We start from the raw sequence: 15,837 nt of genomic DNA, 5'->3' as shown, positions 1-15,837 counted from the left end.
TCCAGCCAAAGAAGGGGTCATCCTATCCACATGATTATTAAAATCCTCCTACGCTGAGGTCACCTGTTGGTGAGCAGTCACATGGGATACAAATATCTTCACAGTTTTTGACCACTTAGAGAGGTCCATCCACATAACTCTTCCCCAAATTACCGTGTCACCATTTTTCCAATCATGCTTCTTCCAAGTCCTTGACCATCCAGCCAAACCATTGGCTATAGTCCATGAATCAGTATATAATTGAACATCTGGTCTTTCTCCTTCCATGCAAAGTGCACAACCAGGTGCACTGCTCGAAGTTCTGTCAACTGGGAAGATTTTCCTTCACCTGCTGTCCTTTAGGGATGTCCTGGAAAGGGTCTATAGTGCTACAGCTGTTTACTCTTGGGTGGTGCCTGCATCTCATGCAGAACCATTTATAAACCAGGTTCTAGTCTTCTCTTCCTTTGTCAACTGGTTATAGGGAACTCCCCATGAGGCCATCAGTGCAAGCTTGGAGAGAGAAGGGAGGGCAGCAGAAGTGGAGACCATGGATATTTGAGCCACTTCCCTCGTAACTTACTTGTGCCTTTAGGACCTGCTTGAGCTCAATCACATATATACCATACCACTTCCATTTAATGATGGAATGCTGCTGTGCATGACCCACTTCATGGCTAGATAGGTCAAAAAAACCCCAGTTTATGACAGGCAGTTCAGGTTGCATGGTGACTTGATGACCCATAGTCAAACATTTACTTTCTACCAAAGCCCAGTGACAGGCCAAGAGCTGTTTCTCCAAAGAGTAGCTATCTGTGGAAGACAGCAGGGCCTTGCTCCAAAATTCTAGAGGCCTCTGCTGTGATTTACCTATGAGTGCTTGCCAAAGGCTATCCCTGTCTGCCACTGACACCTCAAGCACCATTGGATCTGCTGGGTCATATGGCCAAAATAGCAGAGCAACTTTCACAGCAGCCTGGACCTGTTGCAGAGACTTCTTCTGTTCTGGACCCCACAGAAAACTGGCAGCCTTTTGGGTCACTCAATAAATGGGCTGGAGTAACACACCTAGATGAAGAATGTGTTGCCTTCGAAATCCAAATAGGTTTATTAGGTGTTGTGCTTCTTTCTTGGTTGTAGGAGGGGCCAAATGCAGCAACTTATCCTTCACCTTAGAAGGAATATCTCGAGAGGCCCCACATCACTGGATCCTTTGAAATTCTACTGAGGTAGAAGGTCCTGGAATTTTAGTCGGATTTATTTCCCATCCTCTGGTATGCAAATATGTCCCCAATAAGTCCAGTATGTTTGCTACATCTTGCTCATTGGATCCAATCAGCATAATGTCATCAATGTAATGGATAAGTGTGATATCTTGAGGAAGCAAAAGATGATTAAGGTCTCTCCAAATAAGATTATGACACAAAGCTGGAGAGTTGATGTACCCCTGAGGTAGGACATAAAACGTCAATTGTTGGACTTGCCAGCTGAAGGCAAATTGCCTCAGTGGGCCTTGTGAAGAGGAATGGGAAAAAAGACATTTGCTAAGTCAATGGCTAGATATTAGGTACCAGAAGACGTGCTAATTTGCTCAAGCAATGAAATCACATCTGGTACAGCAGCTACAATTGGAGTCACTACTAGGTTATGCTTATAATAATCCACTGTTGTTCTCCAAGATCCATCTGTTTTCTACATAGGCCAAATGGGAGACTAAAATGGGAATATGGTGGAAATCACCACCCCTTGTTTTTCAAGTCCTTGATGGTAGCACTAATCTCTGCAATCCCTCCAGGGATGTGATATTGTTCTTTATTTACTATTTTTGTAGATACAGGCAGCTCTCATGTCTCCCATTTGACTTTTCCTACCATAATAGCTCTCACCCTACTAGACAAGAGGCCAATGTTGTGGTTCTGCCAGCTGCTGAGTATGTCTATGCCAATTATGCATTCTGTCACTGGGGAAATGACCACAGGATGAGGCTAGGGACACACTTTAAGTCAGACCAGAGCTAAAATTCCATTAATTACCTGACCTCCATAAGCCGTTACTTTAATTGGAGGATCACGGTGATGTTTTGGGTCTCTGGAATCCATGTCAGCCCAGAACCAATGTCCAGTAGTCCCCTAAATGTTTGATAATTTCCCTTTCCCCACTGCATAGTTACTTTGACAAAAAACCAGAGGCCTCCTTGGGGAAGAATGAAAGAAAGATTAACAGCATAAATTGTTGGTAATGTAGTGGGGTCCTTCCTCAAGGGAACCTGGCCACCCCTTCATTCAGTGGGTTGAATCGGTAAAGTGGCTCAAATTTGGAAATTGATCGAGCGGCCACGATTCTCTGTTTTTGTAATGTAAATTAGTCTTTTGTCCAATTGATCTTAAAGTTTTCTGTTTATATATTAAGTAGGAATGCAGTAAGTTTCCTGTCCATTTCACTTCTAGGAACACCATGATTAATTTATCTAATTTATCTAATGCCATAGCTCTACATGAGTCAGATTGCTGCTTTTCCTCTGCTGTCAATCACAATAGCTACGTCCACCTTGTCTTTGACAGTTGAGTGCTGTCATTTGGCTCCTGCCACCTCAGGATCCAATCATTCCCATTGTATTTAAATTATGTAGTTGAGTGATTGCAGTTTTCACTGTTAGATCTGACATACAGAGAAGAACAATTACAGGGCTCTTCAGTGATGAGGTGCTGCCCTCACAAATCTGTTTTGCAAGGCATTGGTCAAGGGTACATCCTCTGGACCCTCCCAGTGGGGTGAGCAGGTCCAAAGTAACTAATCCACTCCACCATCCTAATCTCTCTAAGCCTTTGGATCCCTTCATCTACGTTAAACCAAGGGAGATCAGGCATTTATAGCCCACTCACAGTGGGCCATCTTTTAATCCATATTTTAGCTAACCAAGCAAATAAACTATTAGAACCTTTTTAAACTCCCTGAACTCAACATTCAATAAAGGCTCCCTATTTAGGGGCCCAAATCAATCAATTCAGTCTGATCCAACTCTGTGTTTCTTCCACCATTATCCCACACCCCTAATGTCCATTCCCATGCCTGTTCTCCAGATTTCTGCTTTTAAATTTATTTATTATTATTACACTGTGTTAGAATGGTGTTTGTTACATATGTATACTTGTGTTTTGTTGGTAAGGCAATCATATTGTTCGTCATTTACATCAGGTATAGTCTCAATGCAATCCCTCCCCCTCCCCTCCCCATGATAAAATTCCAGTGTGTGATGTCTCCTCTTCCCCAGTCCAAGTGATTCATTGTTCAGTTCTGTTCATGAGTGAGAACAGCGTGTTTGGTTTTCTGTTCTTGTGATAGTTTGCTAAGAATGATTGTTTCCAGCTGCATCCATGTCCCTACAAAGGACAATAAACTCATCCTTTTTGATGGCTGCATAGTATTCCATGGTGTATATGTGCCACATTTTCTTAATCCAATCTGTCACTGATGGACATTTAAGCTGATTCCAAGTCTTTGCTATGAATAAAAGGCAATAAACATACGCAGTATGTACTTAGAGCAGTATACAATTTATAATCCTTTGGGTATATATACCCAGTAATGGATGGCTGGGTCATATGGTACATCTAGTTCTAGATCCTGAGGAATCGCCATACTGTTTTCCATAATGGTTGAACTAGTTTACAATCCCACCCACAGTGTAAAAGTGTTCCTATTTCTCCACATCCTCTCCAGCACCTGTTGTTTCCTGACTTTTCAATGATTGCCATTCTAACTGGTGTGAGATGGTATCTCATTGTGGTTTTGATTTGCATTTCTCTGATGGCCAGTGATGACGAAAGCATTTTTTCACATGTGTTTGTTGGCTGTATGAATGTCTTCTTTGAGAAATGTCTATTCATATCCTTTGCCCACTTTTGATGGGGTTGTTGTTTTTTTCTTGTAAATTTGTTTGAGTTCTTTGTAGGTTCTGATATTAGCCCTTTGTCAGATGAGTAGATTGCAAAAAATTTTCTCCCATTCCTGTAGGTTGCCTGTTCACTCTGATGTGTTTTTTGCTGTGCAGAAGCTCTTTAGTTTAATGAGATCCCATTTTGTCAATTTTGGGCTTTTGCTGCCGCTGTTTTTTTGGTGTTTTAGACATGAAGTCTTGCCCAGCCTATGTCCTGAATGGTACTCACCTGGCTTTTCCTCAGGATTTTTATGGTATTAGGTCTATTTAAGTCTCTCTAATCCATCTTGAATTAATTTTCAGATAAGGAGAGTAAGGAAAGGATCCAGTTTCAGCTTTCTACTTATATGGCTAGCCAATTTTCCCAGCACCATTTATTAAATAGGGAATCCTTTTCCCCCATTTCTTGCTTCTCTCAGGTTTGTCAGATCAGATGGCTGTGGACATTGTGGTATTATTTCTGAGACTCTGTTCTATCCCATTGGTCTATATCTCTGTTTTGGTACCAGTACCATGCTGCTTGGTTACTGTAGCCTTGTAGTATAGTTTGAAGTCAGGTAGCTGGATGCCTCCAGCTTTGTTCTTTTGACTTAGGATTGTCTTGGAGATGCGGCCTTTCTTGGTTCCATATGAACTTTAGCAGTTTTTTCCAATTCTGTGAAGAAACTCATTGGTAGCTTGGATGGGGATGGCATTGAATTCCATAAATTACCTTGGGCAGTATGGCCATTTTCACGATATTGATTCTTTTCCTATCCATGAGCATGGTATGTTCTTCCATTTGTTTGTGTCTCTTTATTTCACTGAGCAGTGGTTTGTAGTTCTCCTGAAGAGGTCCTTTTACATCCCTTGTAAGTTGGATTCCTAGGTATTTGATTCTCTCTAGGCTACAATTGTAATGGAAGTTCATTCATTAATTTAGCTTTCAGTTTGTCTGTTACTGGTATAAGAATGCTTGTGATTTTTGCAATATTAATTTTGTATCCTGAGACTTTGCTGAAGTTGCTTATCAGCTTAAGGAGATTTTGGCTGAGACAATGGGGTTTTCTAATATACAATCATGTCATCTGCAAACAGGGACAATTTGACTTCTTCTTTTCCCTAACTGAATGTTCTTGATTTCTCTTGCCTAATATTGCCCTAGCCAGAACTTCCAACACTATGTTGAATAGGAGTGGTGAGAGAGGGCATCCCTGTCTTGTGCCAGTGTTCAAAGGGAATTTTTCCAGTTTTTGCCCATTCAGTATGATATTGGCTGTGGGTTTGTCATAAATAGCTCTTTTTATTATTTTGAGGCACGCTCCATCAATACCTAATTTATTGAGCGCTTTTACATGAAGGGCTGCTGAATTTTTATCAAAAGCCTTTCTGCATCTATTGGCAGATAACCATGTGGTTCTTTGTCTTTGGTTCTGTTTATATGCTGGATTATGTTTATTGATTTGTGAATGTTGAACTGCTTCCCAGGGATGAAGCCCACTTGATCATGGTGGATAAGCTTTTTTGATGTGTTGCTGAACTGGGTTTGCCAGTATTTTGTATTGGAGGATTTTGCATCATGTTCATCAGGATAATATTCAAAATTCTCTTTTTTGTTGTATCTCTGCCAGGCTTTGGTATCAGGATGATGTTACCCATAAATGAGTTAGGAGGATTCCTCTTTTCTATTGATTGAATAGTTTCAGAAGGAATGGTACCAACTCCTCCTTGTACCTCTGGTAGAATTCAGCTGTGAATCCATCTGGTCCTGACTTTTTTGCTGGTAGGCTATTAATTGTTGCCTCACCTCTAGAGCCTGGGTTGGTCTATTCGGATTCAACTTCTTTCCTGGCTTAGTCTTGGAAGAGTGTAAGTGTCCAGGAAATTATCCATTTCTTCTCTAGATTTTCCAATTTATTTAAGCAGAGGTGTTTATAGTATTCTCTGATGTATTTGTATTTCTGTGGGTCGTAGATATCCCTTTATCATTTTAATTGTGTCGATTTGATTCTTCTCTTTCTTTCTTTATTAGTCTTGCTTGTGTGGTCTGTCAATTTTGTTGTTTTTCAAAACCAACTCCTAAGATTCATTGATTTTTTTGGAGGGTTTTTTGTGTCTCTATCTCCTCTCAGTTCTGCTCTGATCTTAGTTATTTCTAGCCTTCTGCTAGCTAATGTGTGTTTGCTCTTGCTTCTTCTAATTTTTTACTGCAATGTTAGAGTGTCAATTTTAGATCTTTCCCTGCTTTCTCTGTGGGCATTTAGTGCTACAAATTCTCCCACACTGCTTAAATGTGTCCAGATTCTGGTATGTTGTATCTTTTGTTCTCATTGGTTTCAAAGAACATCTTATTTCGCCTTCATTTCTGCTATACCCAGTAGTCATTCAGGAGCAGGTTGTTCAGTTTCCATGTAGTTGAGCGGTTTTGATTGAGTTTCTTAGTCCTGAGTTCGGCTTGATTCCACTGTGGTCATGAGAGACAGTTTGTACACTTCTACCTTGGTATTTGCTGAGGAGTGCTTTTACTCAATTACGTAATACCTTTTAAACAGTAATATGTGGTGCTGAGAAGAATGCATATTCTGTTGATTTGGGGTGGAGAGTTCTATAGATGCCTATTAGCCGCCATGAGATGAGTTCACCCTGGATATCCTTATTAACTTTCTTAACTTGCTGCTGATCTGTCTAATGTTGACAGTGGAGGTTGAAGTCTCCCATTATTGGCTGTATGGGAGTCTGGGTCTCTTTTGTAAGCTCTCTAAGACTTGCTTAAGGAAATCAGTGCCCTTGTGAAGTATTAGATAGTTAGCCTTCCATGAATTGATCCCTTTGTCATTACATTGTTTCTTGTACTCTTTTTTTTTGATTTTTGATGGTTATAAAGTCTGTTTATCAGGAGACTGTACAGGTAACCCCCGCTTTTTGTTCTTCATTTGCTTGGTAAATCTTCCTCCATCCCTTTATTTCATTTATCCTCATGCGGTGAGATGGGTCTCCTGAATACAGCAGACCGATGGGTCTTGACTCTTTATCCAGTTTGCCAGTCTGTGTCTTTAATTGGAGCATTTAGTCCATTTTACATTTAAGCAAGTTACATTGTTATGTGTGAACTTGATCCCGCCATTATGATATTAACTGGTTATTTTGTCACAGTTGATGTAGCTTCTTCCTACTCATGGTCTTACATTTTGGCATGTTTTTGAGATGGCTGGCACCAAGAGCCCTTTCCATGTTTAGTACTTCCTTCGGGTCTCTTTGTAAGGCAGGCCTAGACAACTAAGATTGCTTATCTGTAAAGGATTTTATTTCTCCTTCACTTATGAAACTTAGTTTGGCTGGATATGAAATTCTGGGTTTAAAATTTTTCTTTTAAGAATGTTGAATATTGGCCCCCACTCTTCGGCTTGAGAGTTTCTGCCGAGATCTGCTGTGAGTCTGATGGGCTTCCCCTTTGTAACGGTAACCCGACCTTTTCTCTGGCTGCTCCTTGATTTTTCCTTCATTTCAACTTCTTTGCGGACCTGGCAATTATGTGTCTTTGAGTTGCTCTTCGAGGAGTATCTTTTGTATGCTTCTGTATTTCCCCTGGATTTGAATGTTGGCTCGTCTCTACTAGGTTGGTGTTCTCCGATGATATCCTGAAGAGTGTTTTCCAACTTGGTTCCATTTTCCCCTCACTTTCAGGCACCCCAATCAGATCGTAGATTTGTCTTTACATAATCCCATACTTCTTGCAGGCTTTGTCTATTTTTCCTTCTTTTTCTTTTGGTTTCTTCTCGCTTCATTTCATTCATTTGATCCTCAATCGCTGATACTCTTTTCTTCCAGTTGATCGAGTCGTTACCGGAAGTTTGTGCATTTGTCACGATTTCTCGGTGGTCATGCTTTTCATCTCTTCTATTTTCGCTTTATGACCTTCTCTGTCAATTAGTCTGGCTGTCACCTTCACTTTAAGATTTTTGTTTCTTTGGCGCTGGGTACTGCATCCTCCTTTAGCTCTGAGAAATTTGATGGACTGGAAGCCTTTCTCTCATCTCACAAAGTCATTCTCCCATTCAGCTTTGATCCTGCTGGCGATGAGCTGCCTCCTTTGCCGGCACTTCCAGCTTTTCTGCCCTGCTTTTCCCCATCTTGTGGTTTTATCTGCCTCTTGGTCTTGATGATGGTGTGATGTACTGATGGGCTTGGTGTAGGTGTCCTTCCTGTTTGATATTTTTCCTTCTAACAGTCAGGACCCTCAGCTGTAGGTCTGCTTGGAGATTGCTTGAGGTCCACTCCAGACCCTGTTTGCCTGGGTATCGTGCAGCAGAGACTGCAGAAGAGCAGAATATTTCTGAACAGCAAGTGTACCTGTCTGATTCCTTCTGCTGGGAAGCTTCCTCCTCAGGGGTGTACTCCTCCCTGTGAGGTGTGGGGTGTCAGACTGCCCCTAGTAGGGGATGCCCCCCAGTTAGGCTACTCAGGGTCAGGGACCCGCTTGAGCAGGGAGTCTGTCCCTTCTCAGACCCTCAACCTCCTGCTGGGAGATCCACTGCTCTCTTCAAAGCTGTCAGACAGAGTCGCTGGGTCTGCAGAGGTATCTGCTGCTTTGTTATTGTTTACTGTGCCCTGCCCCAGAGTGTGGAGCCCACAGAGACAGCAGGTTTTGAGCTGCCAGCTCCACCCAGCTGAGCCCCAGCAGCTTTGTTTACCCACGGGCCTGGAGCAATGGTGGCGGGCTCCCCTCCCAGCCCTCGCTGCCTTTGTCAGATCGCCAGACTGCTGTGATAGCAAATGAGGGAGGCTCCGGGTGTGGGACCCTCCCAGCCAGGTGTGTGTGGGATATGATCTCCTGGTGTTCCTGTTTGCTTAAAAGCGCAGGCTGGGGTGGGACACCACCCTCCAGGTGCTGTGTGTCTCAGTTCCCCCTGGCTAGAAAAGGGATTCCCGCCTCCCAGGTGAGGCAATGCCTCAGCCTGCTTCAGCCTCAGCTGGTCGTAGTCTGCAGTAGCTGACCAGGGGCACCATCTTCCTTCGCACTCCCAGTGAGCCCAACCTAGTAATTGCTGAATGCCAAATCACCGGTTTTCTCTGTGTCGGATGCTGGGAGTTGAAGCCAAGACTGGAGCTGCTCCTATTCGGCCATCTTGCTCCGCCCCCGTCGATTTCTGCTTTTATAAATTAGAAAACTCAAGCAGTTTTTTTGAGTATAGCACACCTTCTCATGGGTCACACTCTCAACCTCACCTCTAGGGGCCCACCAGGACTTTAGTCTAGTTATAGGTCTAGAAAAAAACAGGATAACATGTTAGTGGTGGCTCCTGAGGAGAGTCAACATTATTTTGCTTGGCAACTGCCTCAGGGGAGGCCATCACTTTTGCCTCAGGCAGAGCAGGGTTCATCTTCTCAGACAGAGGTGAAAAGGCTGAGGGCAACATAGGTTGGGGAGGAGATATTGGCACTACTGGGGATGGGGAAGCTGCTTTTTTCTGGCAAGAAAAGTTCACCAGAGTTTACAAACTCAGTGTCCCCAGCTTCATCAGGGTCCTCCCACATGTCCCCATTCCAAGTTGCAGGGTCCCACTTTTTTCCAATCAATGCCCTCATTTTAGCAGTAGACACCGACGAGGCTGTATATGCACCTTTTGTTGCATGTCCACCACTCACATGATAAAAGCTTGTATCTGTTTTTCCACAATTTCAGCTCTTTTTCTATAGGAAATAAGATACCCACTCAGGGCAATCTTAGCTGACTTCAGGCTCAGTATTTGCTTCTGAAGCAGGAGTTAGAATCTCTGAGTTCATCATTTTCTTTCATAACTTTGTTCACTTAGGAGCAACCAACTAGCTTCATTATGCTCCTTGGTTCTCCACATATGTTTGAAGGTATTATGTATAGGGCCACTAAACTCCTTGCATTTATTTTGCATAACTCTCTAAATAGTTCACACGAAGGACAATGAGTGTTCTTCATACTATTAGAAGTAGAGTCCTTAACATTTTTGGGTCTTATCATATTAAGCAGCCAACTCCAGAAACCTCAAAACCAATGAAAGAATTCCATCCTTAATACTCTGTTCCTCTAGAACTGGTACCAAAATCTGTATTAGTCAGGGTTCTTTAGAGGAATAGAACTAATAGGATACACACACACACACACACACACACACACACACATATATAATATTAGTTATATAGGTTATATATGTATTAGTTATATATAAATAGGATATATATTATATATATATATTATACGTGTGTGCATATGTGTGTGTGTGCGTGTATATACATATATACACGCACACACACACACATATATATAAAGGTGAGTTTTTAAGTATTAACTCACATGATTACAGGTCCCACAGTAGGCTGTCTGCAAGCTGAGAAGCAAGGAGAAATAGTCTGGGTTCCAAAACTGAAAAACTTGGAGTCTCAGGTTCAAGGGTAGAAAGTATCCAACACAAGAGAAAGATATAAGCTGGCAAGCTAGGCCAGTCTCGTCTTTTCATATTTTTCTGCCTGCTCTGTATTCTAGACGTGCTGGCAGCTGATTAGATGGTGCCCACCCAGATTAAGGGTGGGTCTGTTTTTCTCAGTTCACTGACTCCAACGTTAATCTCCTTTGGCAACACCCTCACAGACACATCCAGGATCAATATTTTGCATCCTTCCATCCAATCAAGTTGCCACTCAGTATTAACCGTCACAAAAATATACCCCCTACTTTCCCAGACTCTCATTGACCCATGATACCTTTTTCTTTGTGCATAAACTTCATAAGCCTCTCCAAACATAAGAATATTCATTTGTCAGTTGACCTCTCTAGATAACTTATATCACACAAACACTTAAAAGTGCATATTGATAGAAACTTTATTCCTAATTGTCAGAATAACTAGAAACAACTATGATATCTTTCAACAAGTGAATGGATAAACATATTGGTACATTATTCAACAAAATTCTGTTTGGTAATAACGAGAACTACTATACATAAAAAGATATGGATGAATCTTAAACGCACATTAGTAAGTGAAACAATTATTTTAGAAAATACTACATATTATATAATTTGAATTATATGACATTCTGGAAAGGCAAAACTCTAGCAACAGTAAAATAATCAGAGATTTCCTGAAGTTAGGGGTAAAGGTAAGGTTAACTATGAAATACACAGGATTTCTTATAGTGGTAAAACTACAGAGTGTGGTGCTTTAATTTTGAATACATGACATTATGCATTTCTCCAAACCCATAGAACTTTAGAGCACAAATAGTAAATATTTTGGAATGAAAATTTTAAAAGTAATAATTTAGGAGGTCAAGGAATCCCAGGATAGAGTACAGAATGTGACAAACAATCTCACTGTGGCTTAATACTACTTTTACCTATTTTCTTACAACTCAGAGGTCAGAAGTCCAAAATCACTAGGCTAAATTCAAGGTGTGGGTAAGGTTGGTTATTTCTGGAGACTCCGAGGGCATACTTGGTTTCCTGGCTTTCATCACCTTCTTATGGCTGCCTGTGTTCCCTATCTAGTGGCCTCTTTCTTCAACTTCAAAATGCATCACTACAGTCTTTACTTCCATTACCACCACATTAGTTTCTCCTCTGACTCTTACTCTTCCTGCAACCCCCTTATAAATAGTGTAATCTGTTGTGATTACACAGAGTCCAGCTATATAATTAAGGACAGTCTCCTCATTTAAAGATGTTTAATCACATTTGGAAGGTTCCTTTTTTCCATATAATGTAATATTCATAGGTTTTGGGGTAACTCCCAGAACTTAGACATATTTGCGGGTCAATTTTTCACCTTAGTATAGATCATTATATATAGAAGTATGTATATGTATATATAAATAAAAATGGTTGAAATTACTAAACATTGACCACTAATCGTCAATGATAATCTACATGATCACTGTCACTTTTTCCTCATCTCAATAGAGCAGATATACCCCCTACTTTCCTAAACTTCATTGACCCGTGATAACTTTTTCTTTGCGAGTAAAGTTCATAAGCCTTCCCAAACATAAGACTCTTCATTTATCAGTTTGACCCCTCTAGACAACTTATGTCACACTCAAACCTGCAAATACACATATGAAAGATCTTAGAAAAAATCATATCCCTGTATCAGTGGTCATAACTGGCATAGATTTTGGTTTCTAATGTCAAAATTTTTCAATAAAAAGAAACCAAAGATTTTTAGAAAAACGGCTTCTTGTAGGACTGGGTTAGGAAATATATGAGAGGAGTCTGGAGCATGCTGTAGTATCAGAAAGTGAGAGAGAGAGAGTGAAACAAACACAACAACAACAACAACAACAATTTTTACATTTTACAATGATATGGGTATATATGAGGGACACAGGAATCAACTGAAAGAGCTTCCAATATCTACACCTGGAACAATTGGAGCAAGAAATTAAAGTGGTATTGGATTATAAGCCAAAAGATACGCTAAATATTTATTAGTCAATGCTGATATAAATAACTAATTGAACAAATACATAACTAGGGCAAAAAAAGCACCACATGTGCAGAAGAATCTCAAATTATTTATATAGATACTCTACTCTCAAGGAAAAGGGGCACAACTTTTCCCTTCTTAAGAATGGGTTGTACATAGTGATTTTTTTTTTTTTTCAATGAATATAGCATAGAAGCAGGTGGGTAACTTTGTGGAGAAATCTGAGAAATATCTCAGCCAGTGCCCAAGTTTAACATAATAAAAGATAAATCATGTTGATAGTGTTACTGGTGGTAAATCTGTAGGAGTCTGCAGCAACCTCAACTTTTGCCTCCTCAGAAAAAAGAATTCAGCTGAGACGTATAAGGGCAGAAGGAGAGACTGAGGCAACTTTTAGAGCAGGAGTGAAAGTTTACTAAAAAGTATTAGGTGCCGGGCACAGTGGCTCACGCCTGTAATTCCATCATTTTGGGAGGCCGAGGCAGGCGGATCACCTGAGGTAGGGAGTTCCAGACCAGCCTTAACAACACTGTCACTACTAAAAACAGAAAATTAGCTGGACGTGATGGCACACGCCTGTAATCCCAGCTACTCGGGAGACTGAGGAAGGAGAATTGCGTGAACCTGGGAAGCGGAGGTTGCAGTGAGCCAAGATCATGCCATTGCACTCCAGCTTCGGCAACAAGAGTGAAACTCTTTCTCAAAACAAAACAAAACAAAAAAACTATTAGAGCAGCACCAAAAGGAAGTAAAGTGTACAAGTATACTTGAGTGTACTTGGAAGAGGGCTATAGAGGCGACCTGAGATATTCAAATGCACTGTTTGACCTTGACTTGAGGTTTTATCATTGGCATGCTTTGAGGGAGATTGGGCTTCTTTTCCCTTGATTCTTCTCTTGGGATGGGCTATCCCTATACATAGTGGCCTGCCAGCACTTGGTAGGGTGTGCCTGCATGTGTGTTTACTAGAGTTGTACGCATGCTCACTTGAGGCAGTCTTCCCTTACTGGGAGAGTGTTCCTAGAGGAAGATCATCTACCAATTAAACTCCATGGTTAAGACCTTTTTGCGTCTTAGTGTACATTGAGCCCACTCACCCAACGCCTGAGATTTTATGGAGAAGCTGTTGATCACCAATTGCAGATATTTCTGTCTATCAGGAAACTGCCTTTCCCTGGTGCCCACCAGCTGTTACCAATGACTATTTTAGAGAGACACCTTAAGGACTGCCTGACCATCACCTGATGGTCATCTGACATTCCTGGTTGGAGGGAGGGGCTCTCCTGCCCTGCTCCTGTCTGACTAGCTACCTACTGTAACAATGGTATGCATCATTAATGTGATGTGATAAAAATGTCACTATCATCTGTGTTCTTCTTCCAAAACACATAACCCTAGTCCAATCATGAAAAAGCTATCAGACAGATTTCAACTGATGGACATTCTACAAAATACCTGACAGGTATTCTCAAAACTCTCAAGATCTTAAAAACAAGCGACGTCTGAAAAACTTTCACAGCTAGTAGGCAAAGCTTAAGGAGCTGTGACAACTAAATAGAATGTGATTACTTCCCTAAATGAGATTCTGGAAGAGTAAAAGAACATTAGATAACAATAAAAATAATAAAATATGAACTTTAATTAATAATAATAATAACAAAATAATATTAAAAATTCATTTGAACAACACTTTTACTAAGATCTTCAGTTTGGAAAAGCCACAAACAAATTTTGAACTGGGTGTGTTTGTTGTGGTAATACAGGCCTATCTATTTTGACACTAGCTGTGTATTGTAAGGTAGAACAAATGAGTCAACATATTGATAATGAAGCCAGGGTCCTAACTGATTATATATATGGTTTTATATATATGTAAGTTCCAGTGAGGACATGTGGAAAGACCATAATGTGTCTGGGGACATTGAGCCTCTAAATTCTGATTTAACATTTGCCAATGAAAGTGACTGCCACCCTGCAGTGGTAGCAATCTCCAGCAGTGGTACTGGACTCTGCTCCATCTCAGGTTATTAACTCTGCATCGTCTGAGAAAACTAAAGACCCCTGCTGAAGCAGTTGCCATGCAAGACAATACTGATTCTACTCAGGAATCATCGCTATCACCTCTCTTTGCTTCCAGACTTTCAGGTAGAATTAAGTTTCTGCGGGACCCTAAAGATAAGCTACAAAAGGAGACCTATTAGGAAATGTGCTACATTCTAAAGAACTATTTGAATTTATTGGTTTATATAGACAGAAACCCAGAGAACATAAGTGGGAATGGATACTAAGGGTGTGGGGTAAAAGTGACACCCACATAAAGTTGGATATTTTCCCTGAACCTTATGCTCTTTTGCTCTAGAGGGGAAAACATTTCCCCCAGGAGATACAATAATAACTCATTTGACCTGGAAGGTAAGACTGTCTGCTCTGAATCAACAAGCAAAGAAGGGAGTTGCTGTGCTGACTGGGGTGATTGTCCCTGACTATTAAAGGAAAAATTGGACAGCTATGTCTGCTACTCCACAATAGAGGTAAGAAAAAGTACATCTGGAATGTAAGAGATCCCTTAGGGCATCTCTTAGTATTACCCTGCCCTGTGATTTAGGTAAACAGAAACAACAACTCAATACAGGTCGGCCACTCAGGTCATGAGTGGCCAAGCCCTTTAGGAATGGCATAACCCTGCCAACCACAACCAGCTTCAGCTGAGGTGCTTACCAAAGACAAAAAGAGCACAGAATGGAGAGTGGAAGAAGGTAGTTATTAATAATAGCAGCTGCTATGTGACCAGTTTCAGAAATAACAACTGTAATTATTATTTTCTACTTATTTTGTTATGAATACCTTTGTATGTCTATTTTTTCTTATCTTATCACATAAGATGTATTGACATATCATTGTATTTACTTATTATCATACCTCATATTATTTAAATTATGATATATCAAGAAAAAAATTAAATACCACCCAAAAACTTTACCTCCTCTTCTAGGTTAATACATTTTTGGTTGTATGCAGGATAGATGTATTCTGTTAGGCAGAACTGTGACTTAAATATTTTCTTTATTTATAAAGTCATTGTGATTTAAGGAGATGTGTATGAGTGACAAATTGACAAGACAAAGCATGAACTTATGATGATTAATTTATATGTCATTTTGACAGGACACTGCATACCCAGGTTGAAGATTATTTCTGAGTGTGTCTGTGAGATTGTTTCTGGGTGAGTTAGCATTTGAAGCTGTGAACTGAGTAAAGCAGATTTTTCTCCCAAATGTGGGTAGGAAGTATCCAATTCTTTGAGGGCCTGAATAGAACAAAAAGGCAGAGGAAGGGGGAATTTGTTTTCTCTACCTGATCACTTGAGCTGGGACATTAGTCTTCTCCTGTCGTGGTATGAGGCTTATGCCAACAGCCCTCTTGTTCTCAGAAGCACACCACTGGCTTTCCTGGGTCTTGAGCTTACCGATGGAACACTGTGGG

The sequence above is a fragment of the Papio anubis genome, chromosome 3 (assembly GCF_008728515.1).
Source record: "Papio anubis isolate 15944 chromosome 3, Panubis1.0, whole genome shotgun sequence".
NCBI classification, from domain to species: Eukaryota; Metazoa; Chordata; class Mammalia; order Primates; family Cercopithecidae; genus Papio; species Papio anubis.
The sequence above is the reverse complement of the archived record's forward strand: the minus strand, read 5'-3'. Positions refer to the sequence as shown.